Raw genomic sequence first — 22,782 nt, 5'->3', positions numbered from 1 at the left:
GCCCATGTTCCTTATCCATCCACAAGGAAGGCCAGTGCCCTAACAGTGGGGATGTTAAAAAGGCTGATGATGAAGTATATAAGTATGAAAAATCGTGACAGGAATACAGTGACTAAGAAATTCAAGAGAGGTATCAGTTTTTGTGTAGTGTTTTTCGTCTCTCATCAGAGTGTGTTCCATATTTCATTATCGTCTATGACGCCCCAAATCCAGCAGGCCTACCATCAACTTTTACAGAACGATTCCAATACAACTCAGTTCAATTTTAGAACCTAAAATGAATCGCATTCATACTAAAAATTAAGTCGATGGTACGAATTTGCGATGCAGTTCAGTTTAAGTCGTAAAGTGAATCACGTTAAGAGATGATGGTAAGCCCCCTGGTCTTGTTTAAAAAAAAAAAAAACTCGCAAATTCTGAAGATTGAACGAAAATTTTGTGACTGGCTGTCTACTTGACATCACTTTGGCATACAGTTTTTACTTAGATATGAAGGCTTTTCACACTATTTTCCCCTAAATGAAGCTTTAAGAGGATTGCACCAGTCAACTTTAACGATAAATTAAATCTGCGCGCCGCCATCTTTTAGATAAAATGTCGTACTTCGTGATAACGTTAAAGTTGACAGGCGTGACGCACCCTTAATGTAATGAAATAATACATTGTTACATATTCTAGAAAAACAACAACATTAAATCAAATCGTTAAAAAAATGAACAGTAGACGCGTGGCTCTGAAAATTGTCAGTCAACGCGAAACATCGGCATACATTATTCATCATATCCATAGGAGATGAGGAAGCGACACAGACACAGAATTTGCAATAATAAAGAAAACAGAAGCGCTTTTTGCTGACAAAAATTAGTTACAGCTAGGTAGCGAAGTATCCTATGTTTTTATTTAGATATTCATTTAGATATAAACAAACTCACTTTCGCATTTAAATCGGTTTTTATGATGGTATGATCTACCTACTCTACAAATGAGAGTGAATAGTCAAATCCAAATAGTTAAAGTTTAAGTAGATAGATAGAATATTTTTTTATTCTCTTGAATATGTACTTCACCCGTGAGTAAGTTACTTAAGATTTTTAGTTCTATGCATAAGGCTGCGATAAAATAAGCGTTTTTGACAGTTCTACCACAGTTACATCAAATTCGTACAGTTCGACGGCATTGCTAAAGGCGAAATAAGTGTCAGCGACGACAATGGCAGTCAGGGCTGTCACAAAATATTGCACAATTATGTACTTAAGCCCTTCTGGAATGATAGGGATCAACACTGTTCAAATGATTTGTTGACAAATGAATTTCTTTCGGCATTTCTTCTCAGCAGTGGCCGTTCCGAAATGCTAGTAGTTTGTAGCTTGTGAGAAAGAACTATTTAACATTAAAATTGACGTGAAAAAGTGCCTGTAAAGGTCTAAATAAATTATTTGATTTGAATATGTGTTAATGTATTGAATTTTCCTAAAGTTACAACCCATGGCATTTTCGACGCACAGCGTCGGGAGCGGCCCCACCCTTCCCTCACCATTCGCAATCTCCACCGTTCGAAATTTGACTGTAGGAACCGATCGTCTGTGATTCTTCTGTATTTTCATTCTACATTCTATGAATACATCCGTGCGTGGCACAACTTGTAAGAACCTTGAAAAATCGTATGAATACATAAAATATTGCTTGCGTATTCGAGGAAAGGTCTCAGTGCAAGATATTCATAAATTCGTAATTCTGTATTTAAGTTGATACGATTCAATCGCAATTTTGGAGTCTTGCTTCATGAATATCGATAAATAATCGTTCGTGAACGAATCTAATTTGAGCATTATTGGCTCAGTATTGTATAAGAACAGTCAATAATATAAATGGGAAAGTAGAATATGTTTTTAGATTCAACATCATTTGCAGCCCCACTGTACTTCCATACTAATATTATATGTAAATTCGAAAGCCTGTCTCTCTGTTCCGCTTTCACGACTAAACCGCTGGATCGATTTTGATGAAATTTGGTTGGCATGTAGATAAAGATCTCTGTTCAAATATCAACCCCTCACGGCCTTAATGGGGGGTGAAAGTTTGTATGAAAATCGTGTCTGTTCTGTTTTCGCATATAAATTCACGAAGGCAAAAGCTAGTAACTACATCTTTACATACATAACCTTATACGACAATGCTGAATTTTATTTTCCACTAGCTAATCTGGAGCTATCAATACATTTTATATATAGACTCACTACAGCCCTATATATAGCTAGATTTTCTGTAAATCTCTTAGTACAAGTTCGATGAAATGTCAACAAGATAACCAAACACACTAAAATGGCAAAACATCATTACAAGTTACTCGATTATAACTATAAAGTGCTTACTTGACATTAAGTCGTCAAACCACATTACCATAGTGTCATCAACAATGGTTAGTTACTATTTAAAAGTTAATTATTTCGTCGAAATAAAAATAAAGTTATTACAGAAGTGTAACTCAGGAAATATTCTGTCAGGAACGGTACGGGAAATTTTTCTGAGTGAATTCACGTAGGTTTTATTGCAGAGCATAAAATAAGTTATGTTTTTTTTTAAATAAAGGTTATATTGGGCTTATTCTATTGCTTTGGATGCGAATCTGAGATAATAAAATAAAAGTTGGGAAACAAATAAATAAATTAACAAATTTTCACCACGAGAAAAAAAGGGAAATTTTGTTTATGACTGACTGTTTAGATTACTAGTGTATATACGACTGCTACCGTTAGATGGCAGTAATATACAGTAATTATAGTCGTATTAGATGGCTTTAGTAGACTTTAATAAAATCTGAAGAAAGATCTAGAAAAAGATTCCTTTGTTGTAGTACCTATAAGTATTTTTTCTACACTCCATTACTATAAAGTAACCCGATTGTAACATGCAGTTTCATTATGGCATTATTAATGTTACTAGTGGAATTAAACATTAAACCGAGGTCAACCATAAATTATGTTCTTAAATAAACCTCCAAGCATTACAACCCGTAATGAAGCGTCAAAAAATTGCACGAAAAATATTATTATATTCGTATAATATTATTTAATTATTATACGAATTGTAAGCCTCCTTCTATTGATGTATATAAGTGATTTTTATTACTATATATATAAAATATATATAGTAATAAAAATCTATTTTTATTACTATATATATATAAAATAAAATTGCGATATAATATTATTAGTATCATAAATATAATAACATAAAATAGCCATGAAAACAAGCAGATAATGAACTTTTAAGGATTTATTATACTTTTCGAGTTATGAAATTGAAATTCTGCACAATTTTTATTTTTTGTCAGAAACTTCGCTGTTTGAACAATCACGATACACTTTAAACTTTAATTAAATACATGTTCGGAGCTATTCACAGTATGTAGTTGGCTACAGTGGTACTCTTTATCACTACGTATAAAATAAAGTCGGAAAAAAAAAACTCGTCTGTCTGTTCCTATGTATCCTTAGAACTTTAAAGCTACGCGACGGATGTTGATGCGGTTTTTATAATAGACAGAGTAGAGAAATGGGGGCGTTAAATTTGTATATAAAAATATGTTGAAATTACGACCAAAACCGACTTAATATGCTATCACACAAAAAATAGATCCTACAAATTAGTAACCTTAAGTGGGTTAAATTAATTACAGGAAAATATAATTATTCTACGCTAACGAAGTCGCGGGTAGACAGCTAGTACGTACTTTAATCATTCAATTGAATTTTTTATACCTATATATTTGTAAGACCTATAATTTTGACACTTCGTCAGAATTCATAAATGTAACCTTATAAAACAATATTTATTGTTCCAAAATCAGAACTTCAAAAACTTTACACCATTATAATACGGTAAAAGAAATAATATTGAATAAAAGAAGGCATTTTTTGACAGTTCTAGCTATAGGCTGACAGATGTCAATTGTGACTTATCAAATCGGTCCTACTCATGGAATTAGTAGGTACTCGTCCTACTAATTCCTGGTCCTACTATTATATATATACATAATTCTGTTTGACATTTGACAAGTCCATGGCTAATAGGATTACAAGAAAACTTCGCGTCTACTAATATGCTTCAACGCGATTAGATTTGTCTAAGCGGCTTAGGCAAATTAATACAACAAAATACCTATGTTAAGATTCATTTTTTAGAGAAAAAAAATTAGAGAATTATAAAAAATTGTAAAAATGCCAAAATCGGCAATTCGTAAAGTGGTCAGAAGGCTGGCAGCATTGTCAAGTATGAAAGTTGTTTTGATATGACAAGCGTATTTTTCTAATATTTTTTTTCATATTTCGTTAAACATTAAAAAAGTCTTGTTGTCGCCAAAGCACGTAAAATATCTGATTGGACAAGTCGGAATTCCATAAAAATTGGCTCAGCCGTTTGAGCTTCAAGAAGAATCAAACATACTCACAAACTATGGCATTAATAATATTAGTGGGAGTCTACAAAGATTAGTGTTTTCCGCATGTCTGCAACGATTAAGGAGTTTTTCGAAGTTATCATACAAGACTGAAAACTTAAAATCTTTTTATACCTACTTCCTGGGTTTAAAAAGAGAGCCGTGTAGGTATCTCGAGAAAATATTAACAAAATTGACAGTTAGCTCACGTACTCACGTGCTGGCGTCCCCAAAGTTGCCATATTATAAAAGTTGCTTTGCTACATACTCGTATATCGCTGCTTTCAATCAGTCATTGGAAAATTTCAAATTAACACGGATAGAATGTGCGTTTGAAAGATTAGTTGATAATTACGAGGTATAAAGCGTGATTGATTTCAACATTGCCATATTTTGGTAATATTATATTCAATATATTGTATACTAAATAGTTTTGTATACTAGCAGCTTGTCCCGGCTTCGCTCGAAAACCGTAATAAATTATACACCTAAAGCTTCCTCAGGAATCGCGCTATCTATTGGTGAAAACTGTATTTTTTTTTTTAGTTTATTTAGTTTATGCAGACATACGCGACAGGTGGACATACTTCATTTTATACTATGTAAAGTCTAGCTATTGCTCGCAGCTATGCTCATGGTAACATAAGTTTCATAAAAACTTGACCAAGCGGTTACTGTGAAAGCGTGACAGATAGACAAACAGACAGACTATCGCATTAATAATATTCTCTCTTTCTCTTTCTTCACGTGTTCCCGTAAGGTTCGCGTAAAAAATTACTATTTTTATTGACTATTAATTTCTTCCTTCTTTCGGACCTTTCTTCCTATCAACTGTTAAGGCTAGTGTCCCTTAGTCGCCTCGTACGGGATATGGAGTAATCCTATTCTAGGGCGGGACCACATACCACAAATATCGCCTTTATAGTATAAATTATTAGTTCAGAATTATTGATAAAAAATTGGTCATATAAATGTGTTATCCCGGCCCAAAGGATTTTTCAGTTTACTCACGAGGGAGTGATTCTTGGTAGCTGAGAGACAATAATGGTATCTATTGCTGTAGTTTATATACATTCATTATATACATTCGGTCTTAACACGAAACGTCCATTCTAAACACAAACCTGGGCAAGTTAATGAAACTCTGAGAATCTATTCTGTCCGGTAAACCATTTACCTGTCCACTGTCTCGTGCGAGGAGCTAAACGAATGGAGTCCACGACGGTGTTAAGGTGCCGATTCATTAGCGCGACAAACTTTATTAGCTTTGCTATGGTTTTAAACAACTTCATTGCACACCAAATTAAATCAAATAATACAGAATTAGAATATAAATTATGAATTTATCTTATTTTGTCAGCCAGCAAGAGATAAAAAAAACACAAAATATAGTATGCAAAATATGAAGAAAGAATTTGAACTTTTCTCTTTCTAATAACCAATAAAAAAAAGAAAACGGGCGATACACTATACAAACAGTTAAGTATTCATATTTCCACACTAATAGGTATTATAAATACGAAAGTCTGTCTTTTACGGTTTCCTCGCAACAAAATCCTATTACTTACGATTATTAATTTGAAATTTGTTGATATTGTGAGAGGATTCGAAGATATTGCTCACTTCACACAAAAGTGACTGGACAGATTTTTATGAAATTTAAAAGTGTCTGGTTTTATATTTACACAGTTATGTTGCGTATCTAAATAAAAACATGCGTTTACTACGCAATTACGGAATTGCACCTTTAATAAGTTTGTCTCTTTTACTCCACCAGGGAGTCTGAAACATGTACAGTAAGCAACGAAATGGTTATGCAAAATGACTTTTGCCGTCGGAATAAGTACTCTAAATGCATAGAATGATGACATCGAATTCTCAGCGAATCGACATCTAAGTAGAGTCGGAAACGAAATTTGGTCTGAATTGGACCTGGATTTACATAATTGTATAGTAATAGTATCGTGAATAATCTATCTGTAGCTTTAAGAATAGTTAGTATAAGTTTATTATAGGTTTTAAAAGTTTCAATTTCTTAAAACTTCATGATGGTCACTATAAGATTTTAGGGCTAAACCCGAAAGTGCGGCTAGACAATAAATTTATCCAGCTAAACCTAGTTCTAGCCAATATCAGTTGGTTACACCTTACTAACCTTACTACACCTAAATAGTAGGCTACACTAGGTCACTAAAGGCTACTAAATCTGGGTTTAGCCGTTAGCGGCTTGACCTAAGTGGAACCGGTCTCAGGTATAGCCGGGATTGTAACGGCTGAACCTCGGAAACCGAAGATAAACATGGTACACCTAGGTGAAATCATCTGCGACCGTCGGCATCTAGTTTTAGACAGATTGATAACGGCTAAACTTAGTCGAACCGAAGATATGAGTAGCTACAGGCCTAATTGTAACCAATTTAGACTGAGACCACTAGAGGGTGTCAAATAATAATCCCAAATTACAACAAAAACTGCGCATTCGCGGAACCAATTTCACTATTGATAACTATTTCTGTTGCTGACGGTTCGTATATTCCCGGGCGTATAGAACTCGCCCGGGGCTAGCTGGATCAAACTGGTTTGGACCGGTTCACACGTTCTAGTAATATAGCCAATTCTCTCTGTAGCTATTATAATGACTCTGTTAGAATGGTTCGTTATTACATTTATAGAAAGATAACTGTACTGTAACATATCGTCGATGATGATAAAAAGCTAATTGATATAATTTGATTAAAACTAAGGTGGGAAAAAAACATACGTGTCAATTACGTGTGGTCAAAAATCGACTATAGTGTCAGTCTAGTAGTGGACCTTTTTCAGGATGTGTGAAAAAAATTAATTACTTTTAATTTAATAATAATATCCATCTGTAAGGAAGGACAGTTCCCCAGCGGTGGGGACATTCAAATGTTTTTGGTGGGATTGATTTTGTCTCATAATGACTAACACGAAATCTCTATACATGTTGACGATTGCGTTCAAAGTTGTGACGCCGCGAAGCCAGCGTAAAAAATAACGTTGAAATTTTGAAAATTCGGCTGTGAATTTTTAAAACCTGGCGTAAACCTACAGACGACACTAGTTTTTACTAGCGGCTCGTCCCAACTTCACTCAGATAAAACCATAATAACATATACACCTAAACATTCCTCAAGAATCACACTATATATCGGTGAAAACCGTACATAAATCCGTCTGGTAGTTTTTGAGTTTATCGCGTTCATACAGACAGACGCGTCAGTAGAACAACTTTTTATAATAATGTAAAGATTGTACTTCTAGTCACTAAGTTAAATGTACCGTCTATATTTAATTGCAACAAGTGAAGTTTAATCTAGATATATCTAGATATATGCCAGCCTTTTGGTCCTGTTACCTCAATGAATCCAATGACAATGCTGTCAGCCTTCTTTCTGGGCACGCTACCTCATGGTAACGAATTGCAGGGACTGGCATTTTTGTAAATATATACTTATTGTAGAAGCGGTGTTCTACATACACAATGAATCTTGTTCGCATACACGCACACATGCAAAGATCCATCTAGTGCAGTATCGTCCCCCACCAGACTTCACTTGCCTCGGATTACCCACGGAGTGCATATCGTAGTCTATAAGCAAATATTGTACCATATCCGCAATAAATCAAGTGTTTTCGACCAAGTCACTTTTATTCCCAACATTGGACCTCAAATAACATCTTCCGCCGCTCCACTTTTAAATAATTCTTTTTTTTATTTTAATAATTTGTTTTTGTTACTTTTAATTTCTTTTGTTAAATAATTTTAAATGATGAATCTAATAAATAAATTAAGTTTTATCGCATAAAATATACATGGAAAAATGCAGCTTTAAAAATAGTTTTCTCCGGTTCAAGTCATCAAAATGCCAACAGAATAAGCTGCAACGGAATCAAGTTTAAAGTTATTTTTCCGCTAAGTTGTCCCGCGGCCAAATTAAGTTGTAAACTTGAACCGACGAGGATCTGGACCACGTAAATAGTATGAAGTGGATCTAACCTTATTGTGGGAAATGCAATGGTTGGTTATTGTTTTGCTGTTTTAGACATTATTAGAATTAAAACTGACAGGAGCTCGGAATAATGGTCAAAATGGGATTGTATTTTAATCGTTTAATTTATTTCTTGCACCAAATAATCACAGGAAGCATAAAAAAAATCCGGATTGAATATTATTACCTCTACCGGATTGCTAGATTGAATACAATACGACGACGATTCGACCTCCGTGGCCTAGTAGTCATCATGCCGGACTGCTACACTGGAGGTCCCAGGTTTGATCCCCGATCAGGTTAATATATATAATAAACATGGGAAATGATCTTTTTCAGATTGACCTGGGTCTTGGATGTTTATATATGTATATGTTATAGAATATTGCATCGTTGAGTTAGTATCCCATAACACAAGTTTAACTACTTTGGGGCTAACTCAATCTGTGTGATTTGTTCCTATATATTCAATTTAATTTAATAATAATTCAAATGTGTGACCCCGCCTCAAAATAGGACTACTTCTCCCGTGGATGTCATACGAGGGTACATAATGCCTTAACATCTGATAGGCTGCAGTAGCATCTTCAAAGAGGGTTGACTTCAGGCAGGCAGCTGGCTGTTAAAGCACAATCATTTTTTCAAAAATTAATGGATGATATTTTACGTGAACCTTGGTCTTCGGGACGTCACATCTATGAATGTAACAGGGAACATATGTGGAGGAGAGAACGCAAAAAACTATGATTTACAAGTGTTATTAACTTTTAACTATCGGTTTGTTTTTCCAGCAGATTACAATATGATATTTTATACGAAAATGGTGATTCAGACCCATAACATTGCACTATCGGCTCAATGTAACGGAGCGTAGTATAAAATAAAATGTACAAAAAGCGTGAAAATCCAGTGAACCAAATTTGTAAACAAAAACGCTTCAGTGATCTAGCGATTGACTGAATTGTTTTTATTAACACTATACTTTTGTTTTTTTTGTGTTTTTACGCTGATCCCGTCACAGCCCCGAACATAACCCCGATCTCGCAAGCAAGAGCCATTGAGTTGGACCAATAAGTGAGCACAATAATTAATTACCTTGTCATTTGTCTTCCATGGTGCAGGATATGGCATAATTTGGCTTTGTCGAAAAATAATTCACAAAAAATTTGTGAAGTTTCCAACCTGTTAAGGTACATAGTGTACATGTATATATTTATACTCATTTTACTTAGGATGAGTTGCAAAAGTCCACTTTACGTTAAGACAAAATAAATCAAAGCCATTCAAATATAGCTATAACCGATAACAACCAGAAGATCAGAGAACAAATTCTTATAATTCCACCACAAAGGGCAAAATTGTAAACAAAAGATTCTGAAGACCCTTTACTAAAACTCTGCCTAAGCGAGAATTCGAATTGGTGCGCTGAACGGAATATCTCGAGAATTCCTCATAAATACTTATGAATACATTATATTCAAGTTCTCAGATAATCGAGTTATAACAGAAAATAAAGCCCGTACGATATGAATTTAAAACGGAACGTGCCGGAAGTTTTCTTGGGAGTATTATTGAGTTGATACGGAATTTTCTTCTGCTTCATAACTTTCTTCTAGGTTCGAACTACACTTGACGAAAATTGATGAAAAAACTAACATGTTGTTCGTTTTATTTCTTTAATTTATTGCACAAAATACAATTTGTAAAAGTCCAAAAGGTGGACATAATGCTAAAAGCATTATCTAACAGTCAACCATTGGGTCATACTCCACCAGGGGCTTAAATGTTGGATATATTGAACAAAATAAACACCTATTTTTTCTAAATCTACACTAGTACAATAGTGATATTTAAAGACGTCAAGATTTGGCACTCTAAGAGCTTGTTCTCATTGTTCAGTCGTGCTCCGTTGCGATGACGCATAATGTTGTAGCTCCGACATGCTGCGCGGTTTTTTCTATATATTTTGACATTGACTTGCGTCGAAACTACATACAATACATGACAGAGGACGTCACAGCGGAACACAAACATTTCATTTATCTAATTTAATGTATGTCTGTGTTCAAAATGCATATTTCTTTTTCATATTTGTTTATTGTATAAAAAAATTAAAAGCATGGATTTTAGATTGTATTTATTAGTCAGGCCGTATAGATAAATAGTTGTTTTATCATGAATTTTCATTAATCTGTAAACTAACAAAGTACACAGTCTAACCTTCAGTTTAAGCCTATCAGCGAATTGCTCTGTTGATTGGCTGATTTTACTAAAACACTGGTTCCAATCTATTTCAACATTAAGGGCGAGTTAAACCAGTCAACTTTGATATAAACTTTTTAAAAATAAAACTTATAGACGATTCGTAGCCAAAACTACTGGGCGAATATAGTTGTGGTACATACCAAGGGTTCGTTTAGGAATGTTCTAAAATAAGTTTTTCTGAAATTTCCATGGAAACGAGAAATAACAAAATTTTTATGCGCATAATATGTAGTCGCGAGCAAATTTATACATTTTCACTAATATTAGAAAATAAAAGTCGGTCTGTCTGTTACACTTTCACAACTAAACTGCTGAGCAGATTTTGATGAAATTTGGAATACATGTTTTTGGTTATTCAAGTCTGAGCGGAGCTGTTAGCAAAGTCATATCATTTCATCTACATATATTTCCTTCTAAATTGTAATCTTCCAAACAAAAAGAAATTGAAACATAAACAATATATTTTCACTGCCCGCTTCAGAAGTTATAAATACAGCAATCGTCCGTAAATATTGGACTGCAATATGGCTGCCACATCATCCGCCAAAAAAACATACATTCCCAGAAAAATAACAAAGAATTCATTAATCCCTACATTCCAGTACAACGATTTCCGACATCAGAATCCGTTGGACAACAGTCCGGGCCAAAATGTTCCCTTAAATGTCCAACAGACTAAATTCTATTCGGAACTAGTAGGTTTCTTATTCTTTATACGAAACTGGTTCCGGATAAGCGTCATTTATCCCCCATTGGTAAATCGTTTTGGATATGTCCGGAGGGAAATTTTACGCCTTAGAACCTTCACCTTAGGCTTAGCTCATATTGGAAACAAAAAATACCCTATAGGCTATATCATTATATTATAGCTATTCGTGTGTCGAAAATAGAAATCTGTCCACAGATATATGAATGTAATGTCCCTTATATCTGTGAATGTGTCCAAAGCACAGATATAAAAGCATTATATAATGTTCTTATAATCTGTGGTCCAAAAATAATTTGCAAGTTGATTTACACAGAGAAAGTAGGATTAGGTAAACATTGGGCGCTTTGTAATTGCCAAATTTTGGGCCGGCCCAATTTCTGGGTGCGTTGTAGCGTGAAAAATTGCACGGCAGGGTAATTTTCGTTTCCGAATTCCATACAAAATGTAGAGGGCCGCGGTTTACGCGATTGTGGTCTGCCCACAATACATTTGGAGATTATTTCCCATTCAATGCGGTGGACGAATGTGAAATAATATGGAGGGACCGCTCAAATTTATTGATACTTGTAGAGGTTGAGTACATATTATTATAGATGTGTAATTGACAAAATTGCATTTGTTTTATTAAAATTATTTTCCCTGGAACAGTTCTTTTTCTGAGATGAATGTCACTCAAGTAAATGTATGCAGAATTAAGAATACTGTGCTTGTAACGACTGAAGTAAATTGTAAATGGAAGGACTTAAAGAATAAAAAACAATCTTACTTTCGCGTTTATATTTCAAAATAGGAAGTTGGGATTTACAAGTTTTTCTTTATTAATTAATTGAAGCTAAAAGAGGGTAAGGAAAACCAAAAAGGATTATGAATCCTTTTTGGCACAAAAGACAAGGTAAGTCGTAGGAAGATAAAATCTATGGCAGCAAAATATTCGATCGACAAGAACCTCGTTCTTAAATGAATCGATGATGATTTTACTAATTAAACTTTACTATCGAACGTAATTTATTAATTATTTCAGTGACGAGTAAAAGCTCTAATGAGACTAATGGCAAAACACTGTACGAACAAATGCACAAATCCATTATTTTTTATTACAGGTAGTAGGCATTACGACCGGTTCATGACTTCGGTGTAAGCGACGCGCGAAGTGATTACTGAAAGCAAAGCACGCACTCTCAGCAGCGACCAGCGGGGAGCGGTCGAGGTGGACGTCTTCAGAGAGCCGAAAATTACGTCGTTGTCGAAATTATCTTATTTTACTTTGATTGGAAAGTATTAAAACATTATATTTTCCATATTATTAATAAAGATACAATCGTGGATAACACTTCTGTATTTATGTTTGGACCTCATACAGGTGGTTGGTTTATTATATAAGTGAAAACTGATGGTAGCCTTCGCGTCGCTCGCTGCTACTAACAAATTCCGACGATTCGCGCAGCGATTGAATCGCGCGCGTGTCCGCTATGGGCGGAAGATCGTGTCGTGGTAGAAGATCTTTCCAGTTTTGTTTAGCAGCCAGGCAAATCGCTCCACGCTCCCGCTCGGAGCGGCAAGGTCGTGAACTGGCCGTTTAAGATCATGAATTAAAAAATAAATACCCCATCCCGAGTGGTATTTAGAGTCGCCATGGTAAGGGTTAGTCGTTAACCCGTAAACAAGATGGCATTAGTGTAGATACCGATACCCTTATGACCAAAAAAGGCCATGGTCAGACTTAAAAGTGACCTTTTCGGGATCTGTCCAAAAGTCTACAATGAACTACAGTCAAATTTAAACCTTAAGTTATAACGATAAAGTATTTTTTTCCGTAGCATTTACTCATTGGACTGAAATTGGGCCTATAGAAAGAGGCAGACTGTAAGCCCATTCTTAAGTTAGGGTTAAACAGCAGAAATTAATTACTTGGAGTTAGCAAAATGTATGGTCGTGAGGACATATTTGGGACACTGTTTCGTATTATGCGTATATGTCTATTTATTTTGTTTTTTTATGCGGCAACATTGTAAAATTTTAGCAAAATGTTATATAAATTTGATGTCTTTCCGTGCCTAATAAAAATGACGAAGCTTTTTTACGCTAAACCTGGGCTTTAGGGCGTCACAACAACGAATGTAACCAGGAACACGTCAAGATGAGAAAGAGATACACTATATACCTATTTATTAGTATGTCATATTGGCATCAACGACCTAATATATTCCGGATAATAGGTATGTCTTACTGGTTTCGGTTTTAACGACTAACCCTTGTAAGGATTAACATTGTAGTAATTACTACGTGACTAACTAGGGTTTAGAGTTTAGATGTAATTATAATAATAAATTGGTCAGGCAAACGACATAGTTTATTCTAAGGTAGTTGACGACCTCGCTGGCGCAGTGGTAAAGTTCTTGCCACTGGACCGAGAGGTCCCGGGTTCGATCCCCGGTCGGGTCATGATGGAAAATGATCTTTTTATGACTGGCCCGGGTCTTGGATGTTTATCTATATATGTATATGTTATAAAATATAGTATCGTTGAGTTAGTATCCCATAACACAAGTCTAGAACTTACTTTAGGGCTAGCTCAATCTGTGTGATTTGTCCTAGTATAATTATTTAATTAATTATAATTATAGACCAGGGGGGTCTACCACGAAATATAAAACAGGTAGCACGCCATTGCGTCCACGTGTTCTCGGGTGGTTTTCAGAGCGTTTCGACCGCTGCGGCCGCGCTGTCATTACGATCCGTCAGTTTGAAGGAAGAAGTCCTTTCCAAAATCAATCATTCATTAAATTGACATGTCACGTGGTGTCCATCACAAGGCCGCTAAAGTAGATTTCACTTCAAAAATTTTGAAGAATTTGCTGTGATTTTACAATCTTCTTTGGGAATGATATTGTTGCCGATATAGTTAACAATGGCATTCCTAAAGATCTAATAAGCTGCCAAAGCCCTTATTCGCCTCGTACGACATCCTGGAATGGTCCAATTCTAAAACTGTTACGTCAAACGCCTAAAGATATCTCCTTTCTCTTTCTCTCTCCATAAAACCTACTTACGGACCATTATTTGGATTTTTATTATTCCTTCTAACGCAATAGCCATCAATATTTTAAGTACACCTTATCAAATCGGTTCTGAGGAGACATAAAGAGTATTTTATAACAGTTATAAATTCTAATTTCATACGCATTAATAAATAACTGTATTCCTAATGCACAGTCATCCATTGGAAATATGCATTTTCCTGGTCATATTTTTTTATAACCAATTAACCGCCAAATTAAAACCGGCCGTATATTTTAGTGAATCGTTTAAAAGTTTATATTAAACAAAGCCGTAATAAAACAAAACTAAATTAAAAAATGTTAATTATACATTTTCTGAGGCATACATAACATCGATACTTTTTTCCAAAAACAAAATGTAAACTGAATATAGACAAAAAAGAAAAGATGTCAATGAAAGTAATTACTATACATAAAACTGATTGGTAACAAAACTGTATGACACGAAAAGGAGTCGAAATTAGAACCTACCAATCACAAGCGGTAAAATAATGATGATAATTACCTTTATGGTAAGCGATTCAAGTAGATTCACAAATCCAAATAACAGTTATTAAATATTCACAATTCCAAACAAAAGTTATCTCTATCAACACTAGTTGTGATCAGATAAATTGTATCAGTATTGGAAGTTGGACTAAATTGGATAGTAGACTAAGCTAACGAGGCTTTGAGATACGGAAGGAAAGTTAGTGATGGTTCAGAATAGAACCTATGCTAATGTTATGTTATCAAATAACCGCTTGTATTGTAAGTTTAAATTTGAATAATCCTAACTAATATTATAAATGTGAGAGTAACTTAATTTGTTACCTCTTCACGCTTTATCTATTCAACCAATCTTCTTGAAATTTCTCATACACGTAGTTTGAAGTACGAAAAAGGACGTCATAGGGTACTTTTCAATCCGAAAAAATAAATTAAACGCGAGGATGAGCGAGACACATGAAAAAGATTGTGCTCACACTATTTACGTTTTGTTCAAAAATGATAAATAAATAAAAAAATACAACTAACAAAATTTCTTTTAACAAAGCAGTTTTCAATATTCTAGTTTGAAACTAGCACAGGAATTTTCACTCCAGTGAATATAAATTTCTTCGCGATTTCACCTATCTCTTGGCAATAACTGAGAGGCAAGTATACTATATATTTTCAAACTTTTCTAGTCATAACTCCAAGGGAACCTCCGGAGAGAGATTTCTTGAAGTATGCACTTGCACAGGTGAAACTACGGACAAAATAAATTTAAGCGTAAGATAAACTGATTTCTTTGTTCCCGGAGAAGGGAGATATCGACAGAAATAATTTGAAAATTGTATTGTATGGTTATTAAACTTTTACTCCTTAGCACATAAATTGAAACCTGTAGTATTTAAAATTTAAAAATTATTAGAACAAATCACACAATTGAGATAGCCCTAAAGTAAGTTCGAGACTTGTGACGCATGGGATATTAACTCAACGATACATATAACAGATACATATTATATACATAAAAATCCAACAGTTATCATTAAGTACCCATTCATTCGCATACTCTGAGATTATGGAGTGGGACATCCCCTGGTTTTCCCCAGAGACTACATGGAGATTTGTGTGTTTGTAACAAATAAAGATACATCTATCTGTGTCGACGTAATGTAACACAACGGAGCAGTGAGACCGCGCTCTTGCCTCATATTATCGTAGCGTAGTCGAGAATTCTTTAAAATACAACAGTAAACTTCACGAAGTCAGTAAGTAATACAATGCTCTGTAATATTGAAATATTGACTTGGTGAGTAATTCCGAGCGCGTCGATCTACTGTTTGAAGAATATACATTTCATAAATATATCGTCGTTTGTAGTAGAATTTTAAAGTTCTTTGTATCAGTCTTTATGCTGTAGCTATGTTCGAATTCTAAATATCAAAATAGCGGTCGATGTTTCGCTACTTTTGGTCCATCCAAAGTTACTACACATACATACCAATCAATTTTAGGTGTTTTTCGTTACTATTTTATTCGAGAAATTACAATTTTAAGATTAAAAATATATAATAAAACAGTCATTTATTCCAGTAATCTTGGTCACAATATAAGGCTGGGATTTCGCAGTGAGTAATCTAGTGATAGATTAAATCAAATATTTTTGAAACTGATAGACAGTTTCAAAATTATTTCATTTAATCTGACTGAATCACACTCTATTACAGGGACGGAACCGGTATAAGCTAATTATAAGAGATAACATAGAGCGAGAGGTTAAAACAATAAACTACGTAAGTCACCTTACCTTTTTTCTATAAGTTATAGTTATATAAGGGTGAGTTGCACTATCAAATCTGACGTTGATTTTAAACAACACGTTGTAGACGTTTAGAGACCAAATGGCATATTTAACGTTTTTCTGCGCACGTCAAAATTAACGTCAAAGTTGATGGTGCGGCCCACCCTAACTGATTTCACAGAAACAGACACATCTAAGGTGAGTTGTACCAGTCAACTTTGATGTCGACTTTAATCTGCGCTCCGGTGACGTTTAGACAAAATGGTGTACTTAGGTTCTTTGCATGTTTTGCGTAGGTTTTAACATCAATCCACTGGAATCTAACAGAAATTTAAATTGAACACTTGCATATTTATGTTGTAGATACAATTAGGATAATAGCACAGAAACAATTAGAATGGGGCTAAATCGTTTTACATTTAAACAATAGATATTCAGCTCAGCATTTAGTTCAGCGTGTCTTAGTGGGCTCATCCTAGTTTAATACCGAGACAATTGGACTAGAATTAATTTGAGAGGCCAAAATCTTGTTGGAATTATCTAAGAACCTATTAACTGTAAGCTATTAAAGTAACTTCGAATTAGGGCGAGTTGCACCATCAATTTTGACATTGTGTTTAACCTGCATGCCCCGCTGGCGTTTAGACAAACTTTTACCTACGCAGAAAAACGCAAAATACGCCATTTTCTCGAAAGGCCAGCGGCGAGCCGATTACATTCACGTTAAATACATACGTTAAATTTGATGGTACATACTATATCTAAATGGCTATATACATATAAGTTTTGTGATGTCGTTGAACACATATCTTGTGACTTCGTTCCAAAACAAACAAACCCATCAGATTTTGGTTTGTGATCAATTACCGTGGATCTTCGTTGTCAAAGATGATAATGACACACGGTCCGATAACCAGGGATGCCGACAACCGTGCGATGGGAGACGAAAAAGTAGGAAAGCGGATACTCTAGGCTCCGACGCTTAACGGCTGAGGAAGTAACCTGGAATACGCTCAGACGAGAGAGAGAGAGAAACGTGGATCTTTTAAAAAATATATCTTTATTTTCTGTGATCTAAGCTTGTTAGCAAGTTAATTTAATTCCTGTAAAATTTCCGAACGGATCGTTAGCGAACAAAGGAAAATCGGTTGAGGTAACACGAGTTTCCAAAACACAGGAGTGTCGTGTTATAGTAATTGATTATAAGATGAGTAATATAACTGTGCTTAACTTATACTGTACACCATATTAAAATGCACTAAATAGGATTAAGAAATTAATAAAATACACAAGTTTTGTACAAAAATATCAATTTTGCCACAAGCCTTTCAGTTTCCGCGCGGCACGATGATGGCATGACAGCAATATTCTGTGACGTATTGATCAGAACAAAAAAAAAGTAAATCACGTAATTAATAAAACGTATGAATTAAAGTGACATTTAATTATCGTGTTACTCCTTATATTATCTGCAGTAGTAATTGTGATTGTGTAAATAATATTGCAGCAAATTAATCACATTTTTTATAATATACTTTGAACATTATAAACATTTATAAAGTCTCTTAAAACGCATATGTTCCCTATTAACTACTAATAAAAGGATCTATGTTTAAAAAGATATAAATCAATAAATCTCGTTCTTTCTCTGAGAACAACGGAAAAGAACGGAATTTTTTAAGTCACAAAACATACTTTAGCATACCTAAAGTAGTTTTTTTATATGACCATGCCCAGCAAAATACAGGCTATAAAAAAACTGTTTTATGAACAGAGGCTAGTCAATGAATTCAGTCACAACATAGAAAAATTATATTTTTTCATCGAAATTCAATAAAGAGAACATTTATTTTTAATATTGTCTTTGTTTCTTGGACAAACAGCAGAGGCGAGCGAAATGAAATGAGAAAATATTGGAGGCATAGACGAGTGCCACAGACAAGAGTTTCATAAATACAATGAGCATTCTATTTTCGTTCTTCAAACATTGTTTGGAACAAAAAATTAAAAACAAATTCATTATTATTTTTTAATTAATTACAGACAAAAATAAACTTCTTTCGTTTCTGCTGGCCTGTGTTTCGACCCACTTAAAATATCTCGCTCAATTTATGCATTTTAAATATTATTTAGAATAAAATATTATTTTGGACAAACAATAGGTTTTTTTTGGGATCAAATTTAGTAATATAAATAATTATAAACAACATAATCCTAATCCTACTAATATTATAATTACAACAGTTTGTGAGTGTGTGTATGTTTGTTACTCTTTCACGAAAAATTCTAAATTTAGTTCACGGGTAGAATATAACCTGAAATAACACATTTACATCAGTCTGCTAAAAATAAATAAGTAAGTTTGTTAAAGACAAAAAATATATCTTCTTGTTTGAATATCATCAGCCCGCGGGTTTAACCACAGCTAAAACTCAAAAAGGGCTATTTAAGCGAATTTCGGGCTTATATATATAGTTAGCACTTATATATTTATATATAGTTAATAGCAAACTATGTACCTATATAGTTTTACCCTTACACAATAAAGTTAAATTACGTAATTTAAATTAAATTACGTTAAATTACGTTTTGCAAAATAAAGTTTTACCCTGTCATTCATAAAAAAAAATAAAACATTTTAGAAGCTAAAGTATGTTTTGTCTCTTTCTGTCAATGTCAAAATAAATATTACAAAGTACTTTCCTTTAGCTTCAAGTATGCTTTAAACTTTTTTATGAATAACCAAGTTTAATTTTAGTCCAAATGAACCACTTTATTTCGAAGAAAGGAGAAAAGATAGAAATTTTAAACGACTTGGTACTACCCCGTTCCTATTTACATAACTAAGGAAAAGGGAGCCTTATTTTAAGATGCACACTTTTGCACTGAAATTTTTAGTACACCCCAACGAGTATTCGATTTAAATATTTTACATTACATTAGCTAGTCGAGTATTCGCTAAGAAAAAGTGAGCAAAAGCAAAACAGAGCAAAATGCTTGCTTCTACCCGAGTAAACTACGTTTTTTCTTCCATGTCTTATTATAAATATCTTACCGTCTAAAACATCTACCTTCTTATGATTTTACAGCAGTATTAATTGAAATACATATTTTTGGAAATTACTTTTGTGAAATAAATGTTTGACTTTATAATGTACGTTTATTTATAGAATAACTTGTGAAATGCTGAAGAAAATATCAGAATGCGGACTCTGGGCTTCGACATGTATGGCAGAGAAAGATACAGTTAGATAAGCAAGAGATAACAAAGAAAAAGAATATTGAAATCCGTTACAAAGATCTACGAATCTATCTATATCTATATTTATTTATATCTTAGTGACTATACGCGTGTATCAAATTAAGGCCAGAAACTTTCTGATCATTTGGTTAATCGTCAAGTTAGAGTTTTTTCATCGTCAATTAGGGACTTTGTTCACAATTTAATTAGTAGTCGTAGCTTTACGTTCATGAAAACCACGGTACATTACATAAAATGAAATATTAACCGATTTTATTGTCATTTTATTTTGCTAGCATCAATTTAGTTAAACCAACTCGATCTATCAAAATTATACGCAAGTCAGCTTAAGAATCTGCACACAGAATCAATTAAAAATTAGTTATTTCAATGACCATGAATCATAATATAATATGAAAGTACCAAGAATTACATTTTTTAAATTTTCGCTACGTCTCTATCCTATCGGCTACGACAAGAGGCGTCTACAGGCTACGACGAGCTACAATCTGCTACGACAGCACGTTTTTGCTGCGCGACAAAAAACGTAATAATTACTGGAAGTTAAATCTATGACATGAGACAGATAAACAAGAAAACATTTATCTGTTAAGAATAGTTCTTAATACAAACACACATTGTTTACTAAGATCATTACGCCCGATAGTTATTTATCAGCCTTTTAAATAATTAAACTTTGAACCCTAGAGTATTGCCGTGTTCAGCTGCTTATAAATCATAAATAATATTTCAAAATTGTTCTTTTTTATTTTATATCTTAATCTTTATTTTATATTAATTTTTATTATATACATATTTATTACTGTAGCACTTAATGAAGGCACTTTTAAATGAAAATAAAATATTTATTATTCCTAAAAAGCGTAATAAAATGTAATTTTTTGAAATGACTGTTTCGTATTTCAATACTTAGGTATATGTTAGTCTTATTTTTGTTATAAAATATAATTAATATGACAACGAAAGTACTTTACGTACATATTGCTTACATTTTCACTCTCCATGTCGACAAATTATATAGAACATTAAAAACATCACAGAAATAAATCCAGATGCCAAGTTATGTACCTACCCTTACCCTACCCTACCCTACCCTTTTTGTATTCAACGAGAAAAAATCATAAAAGGTACAAATAAAAAAAGTATCTTAAAATATACCATTCGTTACATTGATCTATGATTTTTATGAAAACAAGAAATTATTGTTAGTAAATGTTAAAACACAATATCAGTGAAAATAAATAAAATAAAGTGCTACATAATTTACCTTTATCAATTTTTCCAACAGGAACAATGTTCACTTAATTTAAAACTTCTTTTTAATAATACACTGAACCGTCACTTTAATTACTTATTAATTAAATTAGACAAATAAATTATTTATGCGCAATAAATCTTTTCAATATTTTTATTTGCACCCACAAATTAAACACTTCAAACTTGTTCGAAATCCAAATACCACTGTCTGATAACAAAACGAAAATTAAAAACTTAACAGCACATTCTAAATTCAAAATTAAAATCGCGATCTTCCATTGCGCGCGAAATGGGCACACGCGTCTCGACAAGGAGGAGCATCAAAACGCACTGGGGTGTTAGTCGGGGCTGTGCGAGAAGGACAGCGCTATACCAAGGGTAGCTGAAATCTATATGGAGTTTATAACTGGCCGCAAAAATACTACGGCATATCCCGTTTGAATGTTTTACTATGGATGGACTTGTGCCAGAAACCGTCGTATTAATTGCCTTGGATTTTTTACAAGATTAAGCTAATGACAATGGAAAACAAATGAATGGATAATGAATTTGTGAATTTATAAAGTGTGCTTACAGGGTTTTTTCTCTCAATCTTAAAAAGGTTCGGAAAGCCTCGGGTGTTTTTGTTCAAAGGTCACGCTTAAGAGGAAAAAATAAAATAAAACTTGAACAAACCCTTAAACAAACCTTGTCACGGGAATCTAGGACGCTGTCGTATTTAAGTAATCTTACTTTAAATATTTTATACCGATTAATGCATACTTTTTCATTTATGTATACTTTTACATTTTTTTGTATTTAAATACTGTTTTATTAAAAAAAACTGTTATACATTTTTTATGTAATTTAGATAAAATAGATAGATGACGTTTAAATAAAACTAGCTACGCCTCAGGCTTTGACTCCCGTGGGAATTTCGAGATATAAAGTACTATATGTGTCATTCCAGGTCATATTCTACCCGTGTACCAAATTTCATAACAATCCGTCCAGTAGACTGTGTGACAGAGTTCAAACTTAAACACATACGTCCTCACAAACTTTCACATTTACAATATTAGTAGGATGGCGTACATGAGTTTTTCTGCCCAGGTTAAAGTCAACGTCAAAGTCAACTGGGCAACTCGTGCAACCCACCCTATAATTACTTTACCAATTATAACAACTGCGCCAATACAAGTGTTGTCGAAACAAAATTCAGCTTCCAATTTTCAACGGATAATCTTGTAGGTAATTTCATTTCGCCACTCGAACCACACTTTACCACATTCGTTTCGAAATTCGAATACTTTTGAATTTCGAATTGGAATGTTGTTGTATGTGACATGTTGCATTTTTGAATTAATTTTAAATTTAATAAAAGAACATCATTAAAAATATGGATTATAATCTCTTTTTATATTTTTGAATTAAGATTTTTTACGTTTTATAAAAATGAAAATGTATGTAATTCACAGATATAAGAACATTCAATGTAATATTCTTATATGTCTGTGATGTCATTGTA

At 33.6% G+C, this 22,782-nt stretch overlaps 1 protein-coding gene across 1 annotated transcript in view; it reads right to left on the bottom strand.

The window, feature by feature from the left end:
- The window catches only part of LOC128680893 (uncharacterized), a 43,166-nt gene extending 21,565 nt beyond the window's left edge, over positions 1 to 21,601 (bottom strand). The window contains exon 1 of the mRNA XM_053764369.1: positions 21,286 to 21,601. The gene's annotated coding sequence lies outside the window, so the exon portion shown is untranslated. The remainder of the gene's footprint in view (positions 1 to 21,285) is intronic.
- Between the last annotated feature and the right edge of the window lie 1,181 nt (positions 21,602 to 22,782).

The sequence above is a fragment of the Plodia interpunctella genome, chromosome 25 (genome assembly GCF_027563975.2).
Source record: "Plodia interpunctella isolate USDA-ARS_2022_Savannah chromosome 25, ilPloInte3.2, whole genome shotgun sequence".
In the NCBI taxonomy this organism is placed as follows: domain Eukaryota; kingdom Metazoa; phylum Arthropoda; class Insecta; order Lepidoptera; family Pyralidae; genus Plodia; species Plodia interpunctella.
This window is presented reverse-complemented; position numbering and strand designations above follow the sequence as displayed.